Here is a 10,326-nt window from a genome sequence, read left to right as displayed (position 1 = left end):
TAATGTCAACTGTGTGTCTGTCACAGATAGCTCTTATTATTGTGAGGTAGGTTCCTTTGATGCCTACTTTATTGAGGGTTTTTTTTTCTTTAACACCAAGGGATGTTTAATTCTATCAAAAGCTTTCTTTTTTGCATCTATTGAGTTTTGTTTTTAATTACGTTTACGTGGTAAATCACATGTTTTGATTTGCATATGTTGAAACAACCTTCATTCCGGAAATCTACAGGGTGACGATGAACTTTTGGTTGTGCTGCTAGGTTAAGTTTGCTAGTATTTGGTCGAGAATTTTAGGTATATATTTATCAGGGATATTGGCCTGTAGGTTTTTTTTTTTTTTTTTCTTGTGTCTTTAACTCCTTAACTCAGTGGGCCTCAAGAGGTTGCTGGTATTCCCCCGCCTCGCCCCCAGATTCCTGAGAGTTCAGCACAGCCTGTGCTCTGGGTGTCACAAAGACCTATGCGGGTCCCTCTCTCCGGGAATGGGCGGGCCTGGGTCCTGTCCACAGGGCCCCTCGCGGGCGCTGATGCAGGATGGATCATCATGCATGAGATGGGGGCAGCCCTGGACCCCAGGGCCCCTACCTGCCTCCTGGGGAGCCCGGGTGACCCAGGCAGCCCTGGCAAGGCCGCAGGTGTCTGGGCCCTAGAGAGGCCCCCGGGCTCCCACAGGACAGATGCGGACAGTGGGGCCAGGGAGGCCCTGCTACCCTCGGGACTGTCCCTCCAGCCCCAGCTTTCTGTGATTCTCTGGGCCCCCTCTGCAGAGGGGCAGGGGATCCACCCTGGATCCTGAGGTGCCGAGCTTGAGGGACCCCAGAGTTTCAGCCAGGCCGCTTCCTTTGGGGATGATGAAGCTGAGGTTCAGAGGAGGGCAGGGGCAGGTCCCGGGGGCTCCCCAAACAAAGGAGCCTATCTCGTGGCCGGGGTCACAGGGAGCGCTCCTGCGACCTCTTGGGACCTAGAGCCAGGGAGGATGAGAGACTAGGGGCCTTTCGTCGACCCCTGGGACTGGGCAGAGGCTCAGCCTGTGCCACAACCCTAAGCTGAGTCTGGCCCATCTGAGCCGCGGGCCCTTTAAGAGGGGGTGGTGCTTCAACCTGGCGCGAGGGACGCTGCCAGCGTGCACGTGCCCGCGTGCATGTGCCGCCCCTACGGAAGCTGAGACTACACTTCCTGTGAGGCCTCGGCAGCGGCGGCGGAGCGGCGTGGTCAGAGAGAGCTTCAGAGAAGCCGTGGTGGGTTCGGCGTGACGGTAGAGGAGGAGGCGAGTCTCGGTAAGTGTCCGGGGCATGGACCCCACCGGAAACCCTCTGGACCTCCCTGCTCCTTCCCGGTCACTCCTTGCTTTCGGGCCCTGACTTATTCTGGGCATCTGGGCCCAAGTCGTCCGCATGTAGGCAGTTGTGGGGTCCCGGCCTTGTCAGCGTCCGCCCCCCTGCCGCCCCTTGGCCCAGAGCCCTGGCGGTGAAGCACGGGTCCTGGGTGCCTCCGAGCCCCATGGGCTTCTGAGCTGGGGTCTAGGGTTATTTTTGATGCCTCAAGACCTTTAGCAAGAGACCTGGCCAGAGCAGGGGACATGTGTAGTTTCAATTCTTTGGGGAGTGTCCGGCTATTTAGCTGTTTTCCATGGTGTGTATCCTAATTTTCAGTTCCACCTACAGTGTATGAGTTCCCCTTTCTCGAAAACCACACTCGCATTCCTATGTTTTTCTTTTCGTTTGTTTTGTTTTCTGAGACACAGTCTTGCTCTGTTGCCCATGCTGGGGTGCAGTGGTGTGATCGCGGCTCACTGAAACCGTTGTCTCCTGGGTTCAAGCAATTCTCCTGGCTCAGCCTCCAGAGTAGCTGGGACTCTGGGCACCAGCCACCACACCCAGCTAATTTTTGTATTTTTAGTAGAGTCGGGGTCTCACGACATTGGGCAGGCTGGTCTCAACCTCCTAACCTCAGGTGATCCACCCGCCTTAGCCTCCCAAAATACTGGGATTACAGGCCTGAGCCACAGCTCCCCGCCCCTCCTATTTTTAAAAGTTTTTTTTAGGAATATTCAATAAGTGTGAGATTATGTGCATGTGGTTTTGAATTACAGTTTTCTGATGAATAGTTAATTTTGAGGACCTTATATCGTATCTGTTGTTCTTTTTTATGACTGTACAGAATTGTCTGTTCAGGTTCTTGGCGAAATAGTTGATTGGATTCTTTTGCTACTTTATAGTGTTTTTTGTGTACACATTAGATGACAACTCGTGAATTACAACATTGCCTGAAATTTTTGGCTAATCTATAGGATGCTTTTATTATTTGTAAAGTAATTTGTTTTGAGATGCAGAAACTTTTCAGGTTGGTATAGTCCCATATGTTTGTTTTTGCATTTCATGCATGTAATTTTGGTCACCCATATAAGAAAATATATATCAGTGACAAAGCATTTAGTTGTCAGTGAGGTTTTTCTTCAAAGGTGTTTGTTTTCCTCTTTGCAAAGATGAGTAGAGATTCAAGTAACCAAAAATACATGTTCATCCTGTGTTTTAAAAACTTTTTGTGGTTTATGGTCTTTTGGCCTTCAGTTTGGGGGAGGGGGTTTTGTTTTTCATAGGTCGTGTAAAATAAGGGTCCTATTTCTTGCTTCTGCATCCGGATATCATTTTTCTCAAATGTATTCATTGAGCAGACTCTGCCTTCCACATTTTGGTGTTCTTTATGAAAGTCAGTTGACTATGTCCATATTTGTGTTGATCATGTTTTTGCTCTCCCTGTTTTTTCCCACAGTTCTAGGTATTTTTATTTATGCAAGTACCATATTTCTGCTGCATGACTACAACTTGGCAGTGTAATTTGATATTGAGGATTGTGGGTTCTCACTTTGATTGTATTTCTGAGGGTTCCTTTAAATATTCATTGCCTTTGTGGCTCTCTGTGATTTTTAGCAATATGTATTTATTGCTGTTAACTTTATTTCACAACACAAAGGTCTATAATTAGGGGTACATTTTCATACATATAGATGGGGTAATGATCAAATCAGGGTACTTGGGAGCTCTATTCCCTCACACAGGTATTATTTTTGTGTGGAGAGAACATTCAAAATTATCCCTTCTTGCTCTTTAGAAAAATATAATATTGTTAACTCCAGTCACCGGGGCTGAGGAGAACATTCAGATGTATTCCTTTAATGTTAAGATAACTTTGTTTCCATAACCAATCCTTCCCCATTCCCCCTCTAGCTCCCAGACTGTGGTAATCAATATTGTGCTTTCTACTTCTTTAAGATAAACATCTTAAGATTTCACGTGAGTGGTATCATGCACTGTTTGTCTTTCTAGGCCTAGCTCATTACATTTAGCATAATGTTTTCCAGGTTCATCTGTGTTGCTCTAAGTGACAGTGTTTCATTGTTTTGATGGCTGAAGAATATTCCCTAGTGTATGTATATGAGAGTTTCTTGATCTCTGTATCTGTGGATGAACAGGTGGGTTGAATGATACCCAGTAGTGGGACTGCTAGATGGTTTGGTGTTTCTTTTTTTTCCTATTTGCAGGACCCCTCAACTGTTTTTTATAGCGTTAATACTAATTTACGTTTCCACAAACAGTTCCCCTTTCTGGAAATTCATACCAGGATTTTTTTTTTTTTTTTTTTTTTTTCTCTGAGACAGAGTCTAGCTCTGTCATCCAGGCTGGATTGGAGTGGCCGATTTTGGCTCAGTGCAAGCCCCACCTCCCGGGTTCATGCCATTTTCCTGCCTCAGCCTCCCGAGTAGCTGGGACTACAGGCAGCCGCTACCACGCCAGGGTAATTTTTTGTATTTTTAGTAAAGACGGGGTTTCACTGTGTGAGCCAGGATGGTCTTGATCTCCTGCCCGCGTGATCCACCCGCCTCGGCCTCCCAAAGTGCTAGGATTATAGGCATGAGCCACTGCACCCAGCCTAGGAATTGTCTTTTTAAATACTTTAATTTTTTTGTAATGTTCATTCTAGTTGGAGTGAGATAAATTCTGAGTGTGGTTTTGATCTACATTTTTCTCATGAGTAGTAATGTTAACCCCATTTTTGTAAACATTGGGTCAGTTTCCTGTGTTCTTTGCAGAAATATCTACTCAGGTCATTTGCCCAATTTTGATCTGTGTTTTTTTCTGTTGTTTTGTTTTTTTTGCCAGCTGGCAGTGTTACTAGCTTGTACATTTTCAAAAACAACCCCTTATCCACTGTATGTTTGCCCAAACTTTTCTTATAATTTTCAGTATGCTTTTTCATTTTGTTCATTGTTTTCTTTGTTGGGCACAAACTCTTCAGTGACGTGGTCCCACACGTGTAGAATTTCTTGGTTAGCTGTGCTGTTGGTTACTAATCAGGAAAAAACAAAATTGCTACCAAAGCAGTCCATTGTCAATGATTTTTTTCCTTGTATTTTTGTTACTTTTTGAAAACCATGAGCATACATCCAAGTTGCCCTAAATATACACACACCAGAGGTTGTCTTTATAGGAGCCTTATGGTTGCAAGTTTGGTGTATAATCTTTAATACTTTTGAGTTGATTATTTGATTATTGTGTATCTAGTACCCATGTGTTCACTCTGTAGAATTTTTTTTTTTTTTTTTTTTTTTTTTTTTTTTTTTGAGACGGAAGAGTCCTGTATTGTATTCCATATGGATATCTAGTTTTGGAAACCTTCCCCATTGTGTCATTTTGCTGGTGTTTTGAAACATGTGTTCACTCTGTAGAATTTTGTGTTGATTCTTGAGCATCCTCATTTTTCTCACTGGTCTGTGTTTCTCTGTGTATGCCAGTAACATATGGGTTGGTTAACCAGGGATTTTCTAATAATTAGAACTCAGAGAATGTGATGCATCCCATATGGTTTGTATTTCTCAGGATAGCTTTGGAAATTCAGCATGTTTCACATTTTCACATACATTGTGGCATTATTTCTATTTCTTAAAACACTATTTGCCATATACTAAATGTATATGATCAGAGGGTACAAGGAAGATTTTGATACATGTATATGTTGAGTAATGATAAAATCGGGTTATTTAGCATCTCTTCACCTCATATAGTTTTTATTTTTTGAGTGGTAACAACATTCAGAATCTTTCCTTCTAGCTACTTTGAAACATATGACACATTTGTGTTAAGGCTAATCACCCTGCTATGGAATAGAAGACCAGATTTGATCACTCTCATCTGAGAGTGACTTTGTACCCATCACTGATTCCTTCCCAGACCACCTCTACCTCCCCTGCAGACTCTGGTGACCCCTATTGAACTTGTTACTTCTAGGATGTAAAGTTCTTTTCAGTCTACATCCCTGAGGTAACATGGCATCAGTCTTTCTCGACCAGGCTCATTCATTGGACTTGATGTTCTCCAGGTTTCGTCATGTGGCTGCAGATGGCAGGATTTTCCAAAGCTTTGTGGCTGAAACATATTCTGTGGTGTATCTATACAGCAGTTTCCTCATCCCTGCAGCTCCGAATGCACAGGTAGGTTGGTTCTGTACCTTGGCCACAGTTACAAGTGCTTTAGTACCCCTGGGAAGGCAGATAGCTCTCTTCAACCTAGGATTTCAACTGCTTTAAATGTGGAACCACTGGTGTGGCTGCTAACTGACGTGGTAGTTGTACTGTGAATTTGTTCAGGAATCTCTAGCTGTTTTTCAGAGTGTGTATACTAATTTACATCTCCACCAATAGTGTTTAAGAGGTTACCGTTCTGTAAGTCTATACTGGATTTCACTTTCAAAAAATCTGTGTTTTGTTTGTTTTGAGTAGTATTCATTCTGAGTGGAATGAGACGGAATCATAGTGTGGTGTTCATGGACATTTTTGTGAGGATTAGTGATGTCAATAAAGTTATTTGAGAAATCCCCACATTGCTCTCCATGGTGTCCAAACTAGTTTTCATTTCCACCAACAGCCGACCAGCATCCCTTTCCTCCTGTGCCTCACTGCCATTCAATTCTTGTGGACTGTGTCACAATCGTCATTCTGACCAGTGTGAAATACTATCTCATGGGTTTTTTGCTTTACATTTCTCTGATGATTACTGAGGTAGAGAAATGTTGTCCTGTCTGTTGGTTGCTGTAAACCTTTTTCTGAGATGCTTGTTTTCATGCCCCTTGCCCTTCCTTCATTGAGTTTTTGTTTTGCTGATTTATTTGCTTAAGGTCTTTGAGGTAGATCCTGGATGTTAGACTTCATCAGATGCATACGTGGAAACATTTTCTGCCACTGCGTAGGCTGTCCGTTTACTCTGTTGGTAATTTCTTCTGCTGTACAGCAGCCCTTTTGTACATTAGGCCCCACTTGTCAATAATTGTTTTAGTTGCACTTGCTTTTTACACATTTTGTAAAAGAACACCAAAAGACACAACGAAGAAGGGGGAATCTGCTTAATAAATTGTTTTAAAAATTGGATATCCTTATATAAAATAATAAAATAGAATCCCTATTGTGTAAAAGGCACAAGAACCAACTCAAAATGAATTAGAGACTGATACACAAAGCAGGGACATAGGCATATCCGTGCTGTGCCAAATCCTCTGTCAAGAAGGGTATTTCCTAGGTTCTCCTGCAGGCTTTTCATAGTTTGCAGTCTTGCATTACATCTTTCATTCATCTTGAGTTAGTTTCGGTACACAGTGAGACACAGGGGCCCACTGCCTTTCTTCTGCAACTGGCTAGCCATTTATCCCAGCACCATCTATTGAGAGGAGGGAATCCTTTCTTCAAAGCTTAGTTTTGTGGATTTTGTTGAAGATCAGATGGTGTTAGGGGTGCGGGTTTACGTCTGGGTTCTCTAATCTATTCCACTGGTCTGTGTGGAACAGGGTCCCTAACTTTTCAATGGAATGTAAAGTCAGGAAGTGTGACACAACCGGTGTAGTTTGTATTTCTCAGCGTTGCTTTGGAAATTCAGGGTGTTTTGTGGTCCACATGAACTTTAGCATTGCGTGTTTACATATTTTTTAAAAGGTTGTCCATACAGTAATGGCATACAATGGGGGAAGTTAGAGCGGGGCATTTTGGTTAATGCAGATACAGAGAAATGTTAAAATCAGGATATTTAGAATCTCTGTTATCACAAACTGTTGTTAATTTCTTTGTGATGGAAACATTTGGAATTTTGCATTTACAAGACTCTCTATTATCACAAACAGTTGTTAATTTCTTTATGGTGAAAATATGGGAAATCTTTTCCAGATTTTGTGAAAAAGGTGTGATGAAGTGTTAATTTACTCTAGTCACTGTGCTGTGGAATAGAGAGGAACAATTCATGCCTCTCATCTAAGTGTAACTTTGTACCTATTTCTGATCCCTGCCCATCCCCCCTCTTCCCTCCAACCTCTGGTAACCAGTATTGTGCTCTCTAGATTTATGCAATAAAGCCTTTTATTTTGGATTCTACATGAGTGAGATGTGGCAGTGTTTTTCTTTCTCTGCCTGGTTTAGGTCATTTTACCATAATGTCCTCCAGATTCAACAGTATGGCTCCAAATGATGACATTTCATTCTGTTTTTCTGGCTGAAGACTATTCTATTTGTGTACATCTATCACAGTTACATTATCCCTTCATCTGTGACTGGACAGGTAAGTTTATTCTTTATCTTGGCAGTTGTCAGTAGTGCTGCAGTCCACATAGGATGGCAAATATCTCTTGCATGGACTGATTTCTTTTGCCCTGAAAGTATACTTAATGGTAGAATTGTCAGATGAAGTGGTAGTTGTAGGTTTAATTTTTGGAGGAACCTCTCACTGGTTTCTGTAGTTTGTATAACGTTCTTACCAAACAAGTTGCTCTCTGGAAATTTACACCCACATTTGTGTCTGTTTTAATGTATATTATAACTTTGATAACATCCATTTGAATTATAGTGAGATGATGTATGTGTTGTTTTGATCTTTCTCATGATTTGTGATGCTATCCAAGTTCTTAAACTTGTTTTCAATGTTATGTCTTCTTTGCAGAAATGTCTGTTCAGGTTCTTTTGACCCATTTTGTTTGGTTATTAGTTTCTCATTTGTGTTTTTGCTAGTAAGTAGTGTTAGTGGCTTAGACATTTTGAAGACAACCTTTTATCAGATGTATGTTTGCCGAAACCTTTCTTGCAAACTTCAGGATGACTTTTTAATTTTTTTCATAGTTTTTTTTTTTTTTTTAATCTGCTTGGGCACAAACTCTAGAATGGGATGCATTCCCATGTGTGTCTGTTTTCTTGGTTCCCTGTGACGTAGGTGACTGATGAAGAAAAATAAAATCATGTCCGAACTAATCCATCACCCATGAGTTTTCCCCCTGTATTGTTTGTTTGGTTTTGGCACAGTGTGAACACAGATCCACATTGACCTAAATATACCCACACTGTATGTCTTCTCTTTGAGGGAGCTTGATGGTTTCAAGTTTTGTGTATTAGTCTCTAATTCATTTTGAGTTGATTGTTGTGCCTTTTTACACAATAGGGGTTCTATTTTGTCATTTTATATGGGGATATCCAATTTTTAAAACAATTTATTAAACAGATTCCCCCTTCTTCATTGTGTCTTTTGGTGTTCTTTTACAAAATGCGTATACTACCAAGGAGTTTGGGTTTGTGATTGAGCTCCCTCATTCTGTCTGTTGGCCTGGGTGTCTTGGTTAATGCCAGTCATCTGTTGTTTAGATAACTAGCTTTTCAATATAATTTCAAATGGAAGACAGTGATGGGTCCCACATACTTTCTATTTCTAGAAATGCTTTTGAAATTTAGGGCATTTCATGGTTCCATGTTAATTTTAGCATCGTTGGCATCCTTTTTTTTTTTTTTTTTTTTTTTTTAAAGAAATTGCCCTAAAGTATATGTATATAACTAGAGGATGCAGGGGCCATTTTGATATAGGTACCCCTAGCATATTGATGAAATCACAATATTTTGCATCTGTGAAGTCCTCTAGGTATTTTATTTGTCTGTGAGAGAGGATATTCAGAATCCTTTCCAGCTATTTGGAAAATTCACTACAATATTAACCTTAATCACCCTGCTATAGAAGAGAAGGGTAGGATTGAGTTCAGTTTTCTAAGTGTAACTTGGTAACCATTACCAATTCCTACCCAGGCCCCTCTTCTCCCCTGCCTCTGGTAACCACTGTTGAACTTTCTACTTCTATGAGGTCAGGTGTTTTAGATTCCACATAGGCGAGATTATGCAGTATATGTCTTTCTCTGCCTGGCTCATTTCATTTAACATAATGTCCCTCAGGTTTTTCCACATGGCTGCAAATGACTAGATGTCACCCATTTCTATGGTTGAAGAATACTCCGTTCTGGATGCATGTTGCAGTTTCCTCATCCCTTCATCAGTGAATGAACGAGTAGGCATATTTCCTATCTTGGCTATTGTGAGTACTATAGTACACAGGGCAAGGGAGGTATCTCTTCCACTTAGGAATTTCATTGACTGTAAATGTACAGCCGGTGGTGGGAAGGCTAGATGAAATGGAGTTTTTACTTTGTTTGAGGAACTTCTAGCTATTTTTGCTAGAGTGTGTACCAATTGATATTCCCACCAAGAGTGTAGGAGAAGAGTTTCCCCTTCTGCAAGTCTATACCAGTTATTTCCTTTTCAAACTTGTATTTTTGTTTTCAGTAACATTCATTCTATGTGTATGGAAGTGGTATCTCACTGTGGTTTCCCTTGACATTCTCGTGAGGATTAGAGCTGTTGGGAAACTTTTTCTTTTACCTATGAGTGAATTGCTCATCTACTTTTCAGACATGTCTGTTCAGGTCCTTGGCCCAGACTTAGCTTGGGTATTTGTTTTTGTTTCTGTTTTTGTTTTCTGCCACATCATAGTGTTAGTTTCTTGCGCATATTTTGTAAGAACCCCTTTCAAAGACAGGATTTTCCATAATTTTCTTTCAGTCTTTGAGGTGCCTTCTCTTCTGGTTCATTGTTTTCTTTTCCCTACATAAGATCCAATGTTTTCTGTAGTCCCACATGTTTATATATTAGTGGTGGCTTTTGTGTACAATTAAAAACAGTGAAAAAGGTTGCAAGCCATGGCATTGTCTATGGGTTTTTTCCTTCTAATTTTTCTTTTCTTTTTCTTTTTATATTTTACATTTTGCAAATTGTGTGCATAGACTAGTCTTCTAAAATATATGCTCACCCTATGTTTCCTAAGGGAAGTAAGTGGTTTCAAAACTGAGTTTAAGTCTTCAGTGTAATTTACATGGATTCTGTCCTATTTCACTGTTTTTCAAGTGGTTATCCAGTTTCCTCAAAATCGTTTATTGAGCTGACTTTTCTTTTCCCATTGTGTCATTTCGTGTTCGTTTGAAAAC

At 41.1% G+C, this 10,326-nt stretch overlaps 1 long non-coding RNA gene across 1 annotated transcript in view; it reads left to right on the top strand.

Annotated features, from left to right (window-relative positions):
• Positions 1-9,948, top strand: part of LOC126929286 (uncharacterized) — a 32,293-nt gene extending 22,345 nt beyond the window's left edge. The window contains exon 4 of the long non-coding RNA XR_007717131.1: positions 9,242-9,948. This is a non-coding gene — a long non-coding RNA (uncharacterized LOC126929286). The remainder of the gene's footprint in view (positions 1-9,241) is intronic.
• The last annotated feature ends 378 nt before the right edge of the window (positions 9,949-10,326 follow it).

The sequence above is a fragment of the Macaca thibetana genome, chromosome 10 (assembly GCF_024542745.1).
Source record: "Macaca thibetana thibetana isolate TM-01 chromosome 10, ASM2454274v1, whole genome shotgun sequence".
NCBI lineage: Eukaryota > Metazoa > Chordata > Mammalia > Primates > Cercopithecidae > Macaca > Macaca thibetana.
This window is presented reverse-complemented; position numbering and strand designations above follow the sequence as displayed.